Here is a 15,091-nt window from a genome sequence, read left to right as displayed (position 1 = left end):
CTACTATGTACCATTAACTGTACTTGCTAATATCATATATTATACAGTTTTTGTGGGGTGAATAGGTCCATTTCAATTAAAGCTTAATTATCTTGAGGGGACTAGTATTGATTTTGAGTTTTGCCTTCCTCAGTCTTTTTGTTCAATAATAATATAAACTCACCGCTCATTTTGCTGAATGTCTCCTCCGACTTCTTTATTGACAATTATCATGAATGTCTCTTTTATCTCAACCTGTTCAGCATATACATTCTTATTTATTTAGAAAACACAATGAACCATCACCAAATACTACTCTAGTCCATTCATCAGGCGAACCTCTTGCACCGAAACCGTCTAGATTAATTTTAACAGATTGTCTGATCTTATCCAGAGAGTGCTCAAGACTGGAAACCTGATGTGTGTAAAGGCTAAGGAGCTCAAAATGTCACGTGAGAGATCTAGGGGAAGAGCAATAATAATCCCATAAAGCAGGACTCTCCTATCCCGCTATCCTAATTACAATGAGAGACCGCTAACCAACCAATAGACACCAGAGACAAGGGTCGGCTGACAACAACGGCAAGACAAAATGAAGTGATGAACAGAAGTAATGATCCATTCGAGCAGAACCTCAATTACACATATTGGTTATTAATCTTACACAACACCACTTAGGGGCCTGAGTTGCATGATTTTGGAATACTTTTTGAATTCTGTCTACATAAACGACTTAATGTAATAATAAGTTTTGGAACATTAATGAATATTATGCCCTTATTGAACATCTACATTTTAAAAGCTAATAAATCATGTCAATATGCCGACACCTCCAATTTAAAATAAAAAATCATTTAGCACCGCTCTTATCAGAGCAACATTACAGTATGTGAATGCATACATTTTCGTACTTCTCATCATGATAAAATTAGTCTATTCAGTAGAACAGAATAGCACTCTCCAGCTATTCCTTATTATAGGCCCGTCTTACACTTAGTTGATACACTAGTTCATTTAGCAAACAATTTGCTTCCAGAAGCCGTGCCCATAGTATATTATTTATTATTTATGAACATCAATTTGAACTATTAATAAAATGCTATTTTCTACAAACGATTTGATGGAGAGTGTCGCACATTCTGCTTATTCTGTGCCTTGCCGTTTCAATTAAAACAGTCCCCTCTTTCGTTACAATTTAGTTGATGCAAAGCTTTTCATCAGTGGCAAGGGTTTATTTGAAAACCTTAATATTAAATATATTCTGATTTGTTCTAACACTTTTTTGTTACTACATTGATTGCATATGTCTTATTTTCATGTTTGAGTCTTCACTATTATTCTACAGTAGGAAAAAGTTAATAAAAAAAACCCTTGAATGAGTAGTCGTTATAAAACTTTGACCAGTAGTGTACTTCCAGACACAATTGAGAAACTTGCTCCTTCTTGACCATTTAACACGCTCCTAGCATTAGCTGTTAGCATTTTAATGTTATCCGAGGTTGTGACGCAACTGTTGCTCTGGAATAAACTTTATTCAACCACTTGTTCCAATGTTTTACTGACACCGCCCATATTCAAACGTCGGCTGTTGACGTTTGTGAATTTGTCCAGTTAATTCTGCCTTCTAGTAACTCAAGACGATGATCTTAAAATCGGAGTATTACGGAGCAAATAATACCAGCTAATCTATCGCCCTTGTCGCATATGCATATTAAGAAAATCTATTAATGGTTACTTTGATGGGTTATTTTGTTTACCGTGTAAAGGAACCTCCACAAACATGGAAAAAAGTATTTGAACCCTTTGTTAGACATTACCTGTTATTTATTGCTTACATGTCATAATATTTTATCTAATCTTCATCTAAGTCACAACCAAATGACAAACCACAGTCTGCTTAAACCCTTTTTCAGAGGAGGCTTGTTAGATTTTTTTTTTTTTTGTTACAATTCTCCCAATATTAAATTGCCTCGTACTCAATTCTTGTCGTCACATATGCTATTACTTATACTATGGATAGAAAACAATTCTAGTTCTAAAACCGTTGATTATGTTCTGGTGTGAACAGATCTGCTACAGCACTCATGCAGGACAGCGAAGCTCATGAAATAATAGCTATCTGATCTCATCAGTTTAAAACTCTGTATTGCCTATGGTTACATGAACTGACACGCTTCTCCCTGATGTCGTAACAATGAAAGTGGAATGGTCTGTCTCTACTGTTTGTCAGAGTTTTTAAAGTTGCGTGAGATGTCCCTTCTTCGACGCTTGCCAGACGAATGGACGCTCGTCGAAAAGTAAGAGTTATTTATGATTTCTTCCTATTTATGTGGTAAAAATGTAAACGCAGTGTCAACATTTTTTGCGGCACTAGTCTGAGTAACTCACTGTATTCTTAGTAACTGTAAATTTTAAAAATCTAAATCATGCAGTGTTGCCATTTTATAACCAATTCATCAGTTCATTCAGCTGTCCAACCTGTATTTTTTTGTCAATCTAATCGAAAATATCGTTAACATAGGTGCCTTCCAAGATGCGCCCGGCACCGATATTGATGCCATCGTTTTGACAATTACATTGCATAAACCACATTGTGATGCTCAATATGCACGCATTTTCGAACAAATCTAATGAGTGATGAATATGGTACAGACTCATCTGATAATTCTGAAAGGTTAGTGAAAAATTATATATTTTTTGTGCGATTCACTTACTCGCCCCTTCCTATTTTAATGCTTAGTGTCATGTTACTCATGTGTATGCTAATTATAACATGATATATCGTGTTTTCGCCTGATTAAACAACTTAGAAAATCTAATATGCCTGTTCACAGAGATCCTGTGCTTTGATTCGCCTGTAGGCTGTGTATTTTCAGGAAATTGTTTAGGTGAGTATTTTTGGTAATGACGTTCGAGTCTCTGTATTATTCGCGCTTCCAACGCTATTTCAGATTGTCAGCTGCATGTACCACTGTGATTTATACACTGAAAAAAATTCACAAATTTTCTAAAAAAACATATCCTATACTCATATAAAATATGTATACTCCAACTGTCATCTATGAGTTTTTCTTGGTTAGTGGCCTATAATTATTTTATTTATTCAATTAATGATAGCTACTATGAAGTAAAAACTGTGGAGTAAAAAATCGTTCTATTTGCTAACGTGTTAGCTAATAGATTTACATATTGTGTCTTCCCTGTACAAAACACTTTAAAAATCAGAAATATGGCTGATTCCACAAGTCTCGTATTCTTTCATCTGTGTTGACTTGTATTTTAGATGGATATTTAGATGCTATGTATTTACTTTACGCATGCGCATGTAGTCTACTTATTTACTGTGGGGGGTGCTCCCGGTATCCTGGATGAGTCCAATATAAGTCAACTAATAAAACACAACAATTAACATGTCATGTCTTTATTGATACACAACCTGTTAAACATTCACAGTGCAATTTGAAAAAGTAGTTGTGAACAGTGAATCTTAATACCAGGGTTGATCTCCTTGGCAGCAAAAACCCCCTTTTTCAAAACAAAACAACGGGGTTTTCTGGTTAAGTTGTTTGGGGGGGATTTTTCAGAATAAAAAAACTCAAATGCATAGAAATTTTGACCTATCCTCTTTACAAAACTGTTTCAGTTTCACAATTCTTCTTGGTGTTGTGTCTCTTGGATGGCTCTTGAGGTTCCTGCCACAGCATCTTCATATCGGATGAGAAAGGACTGACTGGGCTCTCCAAGCGTATTTTCTGTTTCATCAAGCCTTCTTTGTATTTTTCTGGTCTTTTGGCGTTGTTGCCTGTTGCATCACCTAACTTCTATGAGCTTCTACTGCGTGGACAGAAGCCTTACATTCTGCAGCATAATGTCTGATAAACATTGGAATTCATTTTTTCCGTCGATGATACGCACCTGTCCAGGCCTGAAGCAGCAAAAGCAGCCCCAAACATGATTCTCCCTTCACCATAGTTCTACAGTTGGATGACTTTGAGTTGGTGGCTGTGCTTTTTTTCTCCCACATGTTGTGGCTTCCTTCATAACACCAGCTTAGTTTCATCTGTCACGAATATTTTCCTAGTACGTTGTGGACATCCAGGTCGCTCTATTTGCAACTTTCATACATGCAACAATGTTTTTTTGGACAGCAGTGGCTTCTTCATGTGTTGCCCATGCGTTCTCATGAACACAATTCTTGTTTTGTTTTTACTTATTGTAACTTGTCAACAGAGATTTCTGTAAATCTTTAGCTGACATCTAGATCTTCTTAAGCCTACATTTGAGCATCTGCGCTGTGCTCTTGCTATCATCTTGCAGACCCATTCCTTGGGATGTAGTAGCAAACATCTGAATTTCTCCATTTTATAGCACAATTTTGTCTTAGGCATCTGGGTGGGTTTGACATCATTCGACCTCCGAAATGCTGCTAAGTATAATAGCATCGCAATTATGATTGAACGGAAATATGAACATGGCATTTTTCTGTCTTTTTTCTAAATATGATTTCGAGCTGCTTTTACCTCAGGCCTGTATACCTATGCGAGTAGTCATTCGAACTGGAAGCGTATGACAAGTTAAATTCCATTCCATTATAGATATGTCAATGATCTTCTTGCTTTCTGGAACATCAACACAGTTCTTCCAATGTTGTTCATTATCAGTCCCACTGACTTATGTAACAAATAGCCTTGAAAAAGCTACTTTCAATCACTCTTTAAATAATTTACCATCATTCCAAGTACAAAACTCACATTCGACAATTCAAGACTTCTCCAAATTTCATCTTTATTCGAATCGACTGTTAACTTCTTGGAGGTTAGGCATTATTTCACGTTCCGGATTGAAAAGCTGCCCAGAGTAAACGTCCTGTACCAAAGCCCATAAAGCTAGAATATGCATTATATATCAGTATATTTGATAGAAAACCTCGAAGTTTTCTTACAACGTTTGAATCATGTCTGGATTAACGTAATTCACTATGCAGAGAAAAACCTTTGAAAAAAATCCAACCAGAGAAGTGGAAATCTGAGGTGTTTGGTTCGTTTTCACTCGTTTATGACAGACAGTGGATATTTGTAATGTGCACTTCCTAAGGCTTCACTAATGTCAACGTCTTTAGAACCTTGTTGGCTTTATGTGAGGTGGGGACAAATGAGGGAATGAGTCAGAGTCTTGCCAGCAGCCACGTGGCGACCAGCCCGTTCAAGAGAGTTAGCTCCCTTCCATTTGCTTTTTGACAAAGGAATTCCCGTTGGAACATTAGTGAAGATTATCTTAAAAACATCCTAAATTATTTCTATACTTCTTTGTCATGATTTACGGACTGTAATAAACTTTTGGAACCTATTTCATCCTCACTTTCGCAATCCTGGACTTGCCCGGCGCTCTGAGTATGGAAAGTGTAACTGAACGCATAGCAACAACAAAGAGATTTGACTAACAAATGATGCACATTATCGAAAAACAAACATTTATTTGTGGAACTGGTTCCTGGGAGTGATTCTGATGAAGATCATCCAAAGGTAATGAATGATTACTAACTGTATATTCTGATTATGTTGACCGCACAATATGGCGTATATATTCTGGTCTCTATTGGCTCTGAACGCCGACTCAGTATTGCCTGGTTTGCTTGTCCGTAAGATTTTTTTGAAATCGACACAGCATATATTGCATTAAGGAGAAGTGCATCTAGAATTCCATGCAAAAAAGTTGATTTTCTTAGCAAGTTTCTTATGATATTCCCTGTGAACTATGTGGCTCTCGCAAAGCAAAGGATGTTTTGAACTTCTAACGTAAGCCATGTAAACTCAATTTTCTTGATTATAAATGTATGAATTTATGTAACCAAACATACATTGTATTGGTAACATGAGTCCCTATGAGTGTCATCTGATGAAGATCATCAAAGGTAGTATTAATTTTATTCTTCTATTCTGCTTTTTGTGACTGCCTCGTCTTTGGCTGAAAAAGGCTTGTTATATCTGTGATAGTGCGCTACCATAAACTAATCGTTTGGTTTTGCTCGTCGTTAAAGCCTTTTTGAATTGCCACTGTGGATGATTTTACAATAGTGTTATTTTAAAATAGTGTAAAATTATAATGATTTGAGAATTCTTGTAATTATGGATTTCTGCTGTTTGATGAATTGGCCCCTCAGTTCACTGCTGTTGAAGAGGCTGGACGCTACTGTCTACTACCCTAGAGAGTTAACCAATCTTAAGAATTAGTTCACCACAAATTACAAAAATGTGACAAAGTTTTCCTTACTCGCATCGTTATGACAGGGTAATACAGCAATCATGCTTTGGTTTCTTTTACCTTCGCTGTTCTACCTTATCTCATGACTGCAACAGTATTTGGGTGAACTGTCCTTTAAGCTCAATTCAGTTCATGATTGAATTGCATTTTAATCTGTTTTAAATTATCATTGAGAGAAGAGAAATTTTTCAACCTTTTGACTGAGAGTGTGCTGCATCGCTTAGTGCTACTGTGCCACTAGAGTTTCTGGTTCGAGTCCAAGATCTCTGTCCCAGCTGCCAGCAACCGGCGCGGTCGGGCACAATTGGCAATCCTGGGGCCAATTGCCCAGCGTCGTTCCGGTTAGTGATGTGTTTGCCGGCAAGAGATTTCTTGAAGCTTTCTACTCATGCGCTTGCCTTTCTATTGGATAGAGGCTAGCTCCTGCTGCTGTTTCCTGAATCCACGATCAGCTCCTATCCTTTGTTACATTAAGGAGGAGTTTATTCCTGGACCACTCCGCCAGGCCCTCACCTCCTCCATTAGGCATGCTCGTTCATTGTTCTGTAATCAGGCCAACTACTGTTGTGTCATCTGCAACTCTGGATTGGTTAGAGGCTGGTTGGCCACACATCATGGGTACAGGAGGGGCTGAGACATCTCACCACTTGTGAGCCCCCTGTGTTGAGGATCAGTGAAGTGGAGGTGTTTTTTCCTTACCTTCACCGACCTTGACGGGCCCCATCAAGAGTCCCAGACCCAGTTGCACCAGGGCGGCCTACCCCACGAGCCAGGAATTTATTGCATTTGGCTTGGTACACATGGTGTGAAACCTGAGCTTTCCAAGAACGGCCATCTTTAACATAAGTATCTGACGTGCCCAAAGGGGTTGGGAAGCAGCCAAGATTGACGGAACCGGATTCCCTTTTACTTCGGTGTGTGTGTGTGTGTGTGTGTGTGTGTGTGTGTGTGTGTGTGTGTGTGTGCTTAGAGTGTGTGCTTGGCGTGTGTGTGACTAGGGAACGTCCAACACCCTCAGGGTCCTCAATAGGACCTCTCACCCTCTATTTGCTCACCCTCACCAGACCCAAGTTTGGGGAGAGCTACATTGGCGGGCTGTTCATACCCACGTCTCCCTCTATCCTCCTGTCCAATACCCTCTAACTTCACACCACCCCTCTACCCCAATACCTCACCCCAACCTACCACTCCACCCTATCCCACCTACCTCTCCACCCTTTCTCCGGTCCCTAACTTAGACTCTCAGCCTCCTCTCTCGCCACAGAGAGCAAACACCCAGGCTGATGAGACTGTAGGGGGGCATTGTCTGCTGGCCAGATGCAGGGGGGGGGGGTGGCTGGTTTGTTGAACAGCCCCAGGCTTCTACATTGGTTGGATGGGGTGGATGCCTGATGAATAGCTATAGGACCAGGGTTCTTTCTCAATTGGCTGTCCTCGAATGCTTGTGTCTGGACTTTTTGATCTTCTCCTCCAATGCCTTTTGAGCAGGAGGTGAGAAAAGAAGACAYGAGGAATCAAGGAAAGACCATTGAGAAAGAGCTATGGACTACATTGAGATAGAATGATTACACATCCTTCAGCCATTTTAAGTCCATGAACTGTCATAAATGCACTTTGGATTACACACTGACGCATGTAGTATCACCCCACATCTCTAACACCCCTGTCTCTCTTGCCTCCCTCCCCTCCCTCCCTCTCCTCCCTCTCCTCCCTCCCATGACCCTTAACCCTTTACCCGGGCAGCGCTGCAAGGACAAGCTGAACTCTCTGGCCATCTCGGTGATGAACCTGTGGCCGGGGGTGCGCCTCCGGGTCACAGAGGGSTGGGACGAGGACGGCCACCATTCTGAGGAGTCGCTCCACTACGAGGGACGGGCGGTCGACATCACSACCTCTGACCGCGACCGCAACAAGTACGCCATGTTGGCTCGACTGGCAGTTGAGGCCGGCTTCGACTGGGTCTACTACGAGTCCAAGGCCCACGTGCACTGCAGCGTGAAGTCGGGTGAGAGACGGAGAGAGAGGGGCAGGAAGGAGGGGAGGGAAAGAGGGCTGARGGGGAGAGCGAAAGGGAGATTGAACAAGCATCAGAGAGAGACCGGAGGAAGGAGAGAGGAGGATGTAGCAGTAACTCACTGTGCATGGACGTCTGTTTCACCTAACTGCCACTAATGAGAAACAACCTCTCACTCTTTCTCGGTACGTGATACTAGTGAAAATATGGATAGTGAATGATTTGATACACAGTGAATGATTTGAGAGGGTTTTTGACTGCCTTCACCTTAACTGGACACACATTGGACACTTAGCAGAGGAGGGACAGCATCACCTCTACATTCCTTACTAAACATAACACTGAACCACTTGAAGACGCCCTTCAACAGTGGCCACCGTCACTATGGATCAAATCAAAACGGACGCCTGCTTTTTTGGKGGGGGGTCACAGCTAGAGGGACATACAGCTGCTTTGGGTGACTGACTGACTTCTCAGCTTCTTCCCTAACCCCTTCTAACCCTCTTCACCGCAACTGTCTCTTGACCCATCTATGACCTGGCCTGTCCATTGTTGCTTAAAGCTTACATTTAGATCAGTAGAGTGACTCACCATTAAGGAAGAGGTAGCTACTGCAACTTTATGTGGTCACTCACTCACAACCCTTTTGCTAGAAATTATTCCCTTATGTTACTGGCATGCTATGCTGTGGCAATATGTTGGTACGCAGGGTTGCTTCAGTTTACTTTGTCTCTCTTCTGCTTCTTCTTCCTCCCATTAATGTAGCCTCATTGATAAAGCCACAGACGTTAGTAGTGTAGCTAAGCGATGGCCCTTGTTCAGGACTGATTTGGTTGTCAGGGGAACGGTATAGAACACAGAATAGAGCAAAACAGAGCAGAGACAGATCAAACGGTCTTCTCTTGTACTACGTGGTGCCTGAAATGATCTTTTCCCTCTGTCCTCTCTTTATTTATTTTCCCTCTGTCCTCTCTTTATTTATTTTTCCTCTGTTCCTTCTGTCTTTCCTACCCAGATCGGGTTGCGAGTCACCAGTCCTTGACTTGATCAGAAGACGGCACCGGGCGCCATTTTTTTTATTTTTTCAACTGAAACCTCAAACTGTGAAAAAGAAAAACCACTCAAGAAAGACATCTCTTCGTAGACCAAGAAGTCTCATCTGCTGCTACAAGTGACATCATAATACCAAGGCTTCCTTGAAACTCCATTCTAACACTTACTGAGGGGCGGGACGATAGGTAGCCTAGCTGTTAGAGYGTTGGACTGGTAACCGAAAGGTTGCAAGATCGAATCCCTGAGCTGACAAGGTAAAAATCTGTGGTTCTGCCCCTGAACAAGGCTGTTCCTAGGCCGTCATTGAAAATAAGTATTTGTTCATAACTGACTTGCCTAGTTAAATAAAGGTAAAATAAAACTGAGTGGGGGACCCAAAAACTGACACCAATACAAAGAGCTCACAAGGGAGCGCTACCCAACCAGACCCCTACTAAATTCAGGACTGGAAAGATGAACAAAGAAGAAGAAGAATGATTTACCAAGAAGGTGCCCCTAGATGCTGATCTTGGGTCAGTTTTGTATTTTCCCCACGAATGGAGCTTATGATTGGGGGAACGGAAGCTGATCCTAGACCTGTGCCTAGAGGAAACTTCACCCCTGAACAACCAAGTACATGGCATGTTACACCATTCATTGGAGATGATGTGGAGTTTGAGGTTATGTTGGTGCAGTGGGCGGAGTCTCGGTCCACAGATGATTAACCTCCACTTCCTGTTTCTCCGATCACTTGGCTGGACCTGGCCTTGGTCCTACCTTGCCCAAATATTTGTGTAGATAGACTTGAGACAGTCCCAACGTACCACATCAAGTTCAGCACCTTAAAACACAAATGAACACAGACTTACACACACACAAACTGAGGGATGGAAGCACACACACACACACACACACACACAGATGCTTTAATCTTTCAGCCAGCTTTTGTTCTTTTCTGTGGAGTAGACAGAAATAAAGACGCTAATATTTATTTAAAGGGTGGAATATATTTGCTATGCGTAGACTTACTGTGTACCTACCCACCTCACAGAATGCATTGTTTCACAATCTCTCTCTCTCTCTCTCTCTCTCTCTCTCTCTCTCTCTCTCTCTCTCTCAGAGCACTCCGTTGCCGCTAAATCAGGTGGGTGTTTTCCGGGAGGGGCGTGGGTGACCCTAGAGGACGGGGGTCAAAGGTTGATCCAGGACCTGCAGCCGGGTGAGCGAGTCCTCGCCTCTTCAGGGAGCGACGGCAGCGGAGAGCTCGTTTACAGCGAGGTCCTCACCTTCCTGGACCGCGACCCCGCAACCCGGAAGGAATTCTACACCATTGGGACAGAAGGCGGGGTTAGCCTGTCACTCACCGCTGCCCACCTGCTGTTCGTATCCAAGGGAAACTGCTCTGAAGGGGCGGAGCCAACTCCTGGTAGTATGAGGACGGTATACGCCAGCGACGCGCGGCCGGGACAGTGTGTGCTAACCACAGTGTTGGGGAGGGGGTTGGAAAGGGGGAGGAGGGGAGAAAAGGCGTTGGGCATCTCTCGCGCATCTCCCGGGTGAGTGTGCAGGAGGACAAGGGCGTGTTTGCGCCCCTCACCCGCCATGGGACGCTGTCGGTGAACGGCATGGTGGCATCGTGCTACGCGGTGGTGGACGGGCATGACCTCGCCCACTGGGCCTTCGCCCCGCTCCGCCTGCTGCACCGTTGGACTGGCTCCGCTGGCGGACATTTTGGAGACACCGGGGTTCACTGGTACTCCCAGTTACTGTACTGGATAGGTAGTCTGCTGCTGGCTCTGGACACTTCCATCCCTGGGGACTGGCTGACCCAGGGAGGTGAGACTCTAGATGGGAAGAGGAAGTAATGTAACTGGCTTGGTTGGGAGATATACAGACCACCCACTGGACTCATGCCCCATTGGGACCTGACTATAAAAGGGCGGGGCTTACCTTGTTCTCAAGTCTAGCACACTGATGCAGAGGGCGGACTCTTAGGAAAAGGGTGGGGCTTGACGACTGACCACRCCTATTTCATTGGAGAGAGGAGATTGAGCCATGAATGAATCTGGACAGACAGACAATATGTGTTCTCTCACACCATAATATACAAATCATTGTGACCCCTGAGGAAAAAATACAAATGGGTGTGTCCTCTTCACACAGATGGGGCAGGTGGACCTTGTCGTGTCTGTGCGTGAGACCATAGTTTCTAAAGGGGAGAGAGTTTGTTTTATTTAACATTGAGAAGTGTGTCATTGAAATCAAGCTACCATTATGAAGAAAATCTAAARCATTTTCTTTATTAAATCTTTTTTGATTGCTTCATAGTAAGATGTCCGTAACACGACACAACTGGTGTCGCAGCTTGGCAACTGAAGGAAAGTATAGGCTTCATGAATAGAACATATCTAGAGGTATGATATTTTAAGGCAACATTTACTGTATTTTATTAAAGCGATGTCTGAAATATTTATGATTTTAATATTATGTATAATGAGATATTTAAAGATTTATTTTTGAAATTAAATATTATGGAAATGCTCCTGGTTTTGTTGCCTATYAGAAATCGCAACATTGTAACTATCTTTGCTGTAGATATGGACCCAAGCAACAACTTTAAAGACTGAAGCCATAAAAGTTATATCAAGGCTTCAGAAAGCATTTAAGATGGTTGTTTCTTAAGTCTTGGCACAGCTTTCTCTTACTGCCATCTACTGGTAGACAATGATACGGTACGAGGGTGATAGAGAATTCCACGTGATAATACGCTTCTATGATCTCAATTTAACTACACTGCATCGGCGAATCMCATTCAAACCAAGATGCAGAATAMAAATATGTTAACGATTACATTTTGTGGCCACAATGACATGTAACAAAATGTAGCCTACAGRTGGCCTACTTTCTCTCAGATTATATAACTGTTTTAAATCATAGATGGTAGACTGTTAAAAATACTTCATATGATTCAATGAAATTATAAAGTAGAAGTCTATTCGCAGCAGCAACTCCCACACACCAGTTGCATCCATAACAGTTGGCGAGTCGGCTAATAAGTGTTGACTACTATGCCTTTAAGAGGATGGACGAGCAGAGGGGAAATGTAATCGCTCCATAACGGGCCAAAGGCTCATCAATTGACTGACGAGCAAGAAGGACGATTTTCGGATCTTTGCTGCATCAATTCGCTTCTTGCAGCGCCAAAAAGTTACTTTTTTCTTTGTTTTTACACGTGGGACTATGTTGTTAAACTACCTGAGTTGATTAGATCACGTGTTGCACCTTTAAGAAACAGTCATCGGGATTACAATTACGCGCTACCCACACCGTTATCGAGGGCTTTTACGCAGCACGGAGTCCTGGGGAGTCCCTCGCATCCGCTTCTGTCCTTTTCTTTCCGCACACCAGTTTACATCGCATAGCTGTTTATTGGGGATTCGGAGCAGTAAAGAACGGTAAAATGGCTGAGGAGCAGGGAAAAACGGGGAAAGGGATCAACACTGGGAAACTGGCCACCAACATGCAGAAAAGACTTAGCAGGGCGCAAGAAAAGGTAAGCAGGTAGACAGACGTGAACTGTTACCCACTTTCMCACTACGTTTTTTCTCTCAATTGAAACCGCACAGAGTGCATTCAACTBGGTACTGTGGCTGTCCAGTTCTACACCCAGCTTTCCATCTAAATGTCAAGCTCGCTCCGCTATTTCTATTTGCGTTCTCGGCCTCATTTGTGAATCCAACCCGTTCGTTTTGACAGGCAGCAGGGGGTTGGRTTATTGCAGGAAGAGCCGAATGCGCTGACAAATTAAATTGCAGCCACAMGCATGCTTATTTTTCTAACCGGTTGTCTTTGTTCTGTCCAAATAACTACTTTCTTACAATGCATGTGTTACATTGTACACTGTTACAGTATGATGATACAATGTAAACTAGCCTATCTAGTGCTCGCAGCGAAGTGTAGGGTATTGCTAAAATTGCTGTTTTATTTGACCAGTTTAAAAAAAAACTTTTGTGTCTAGTCCTGGAAATGTCGTCACTGAGTGAACTTTGAAATTGTGAGCACGATTATTAATTATGAGTAATTACATGATAGTGTCAGAATAACATTTAACGAGACTTTCTGCTTTCTAAAGCTGAACTTCTCCCAAGTGAAGCAGGCAGGAAATGTTGTCTAGTCGGGTGACTCTTTGCCTAAACCCTTGGGCATTAACGMCCATAACAACACCAGACTCTGGCATACAACAGGAAGCTCAGTCAACTGCAAGGGGGGAAATAAACCATGGAGCAGACAGACCTAGCCTCGTCTTCTCTTCAGCTCTAGTTTACCRCAGTGGGACACCTCGGTTTCCGTTGGAGTACAGGCTTGTCTACAAATCCACATGGTCACTTCCTGTCATGTCCTCATTATAGGAATGGTAATCCCACTCCTGTCTGTTTGGCTTGGAATGACAATCTATGGATAGRTGCTTGGCCCCTAGGATGGGGAGGGGGGTGGAAAAAGACTGGCTGAGTGTGACTTGGCTTTCTTCAGTGTTCGTTTGTCCGTCTGATAATGTGTATACATACAGTACATACGTGTGTTTGAGAGAGTGCTTGCCAACTCTCCTGGTTTGACCTTTGACCTGGAGTCTTCTGGCATTAACGTTCATCCCCAAGTCAGCAGTAGAGCTATTTCAGGAGATTKAAATCGATAACTTGAAACGTAAACAAAAAAGTAAAAGGAGTTTTATTATAGGGAATGAGTTCTCCCGGACTGAGCTCGGTCTGAGTTGACGCTTCTGAAGAGGGGAAGCAACGTTTGAATCACTTCCTTGTCACCCTCACCTGAAAAACWTTAATATGTTTCTGTCCCCACCCTCATTAACCATCTCACTCCTCAACATCATMGCCACTATTCTTGTGTTACCATACTTTCAAGTCTCATCCATCGCTCAGCTATTAGAGAAAGACAGAAATGTATTTCCCCCCTCTGTCTTACCCCTTCACCCTGCCACCAGCTGTCTTCTCTGACCAGTAACTCTGTCTGCATGGCTGGTGGTCACATTTAGATTCCACTTTGTAGTTTTTGGCTAACCCCTCCCTAGTGACTGAGCTAAAGTTTCACCAGTGGACGGAGCGGAGAAATCTAGAGGWCGCTGTCACTGGGTGCCCATCGTGGTTGTCATAGTGATGTCATGCCAGCCTGCGCCCTCTGAGGKTAGACACAACGAGCAGCCCAATAATGACCCATGCAGTAAAGCATGATAGGAGAATTCCTCCTGGGAAACCCGGATATGTCTGATTGGTCATGTGGGGGTGGTGCCCTTTTGAAACCTGACAGCCACCCCTGTCTCATTCAGGAGTCCGACACCCCCTGCACTTTGAATACACTGACCTCTGCCACCCCAGTTATGACCCTATGCTATTCACGTAGTGACAAAACCTCCCAGAGCCCAGACCCCACCCTCATGTCCCTGAAGCTCAAAGCTTGCCCCCCTCCCTCCACCACAGCTCTGCCTGCACACCTGTCCATGCCCTGAAAACCTCTCTGCTGGACTGGGGGGTGTCTATGAATAGCAATAGCTCACAAGGCCTCCATCTAGTGTGTGTGTGTGTGTGTGTGTGTGTGTGTGAGATAGGGGGGTGTGTGTGTGTGTGGGTGGTGGTTGGCACTGGCATCCCAGTCAGGCCTGAGGGGGTATTTTTGGGGGCTGAAATTGAACACCGGTCAGCAGCAGCAGGCATGTCTCAGGCCTCTGTCAACGCCTAGTAGAGCAGACGGAGAGGAACACACCTTTACACACACACAAGATACACTTCTGCAGCA

General features: G+C 43.1%; 1 pseudogene; it reads left to right on the top strand.

Moving 5' to 3' along the window:
* The first annotated feature begins 7,598 nt into the window (after positions 1-7,598).
* LOC112073391 (indian hedgehog B protein-like) lies at positions 7,599-11,827 on the top strand (annotated as a pseudogene).
* Positions 11,828-15,091: the final 3,264 nt, after the last annotated feature.

The sequence above is a fragment of the Salvelinus sp. IW2-2015 genome, unplaced genomic scaffold (assembly GCF_002910315.2).
Source record: "Salvelinus sp. IW2-2015 unplaced genomic scaffold, ASM291031v2 Un_scaffold2250, whole genome shotgun sequence".
Lineage (NCBI taxonomy): Eukaryota > Metazoa > Chordata > Actinopteri > Salmoniformes > Salmonidae > Salvelinus > Salvelinus sp. IW2-2015.
This window is presented reverse-complemented; position numbering and strand designations above follow the sequence as displayed.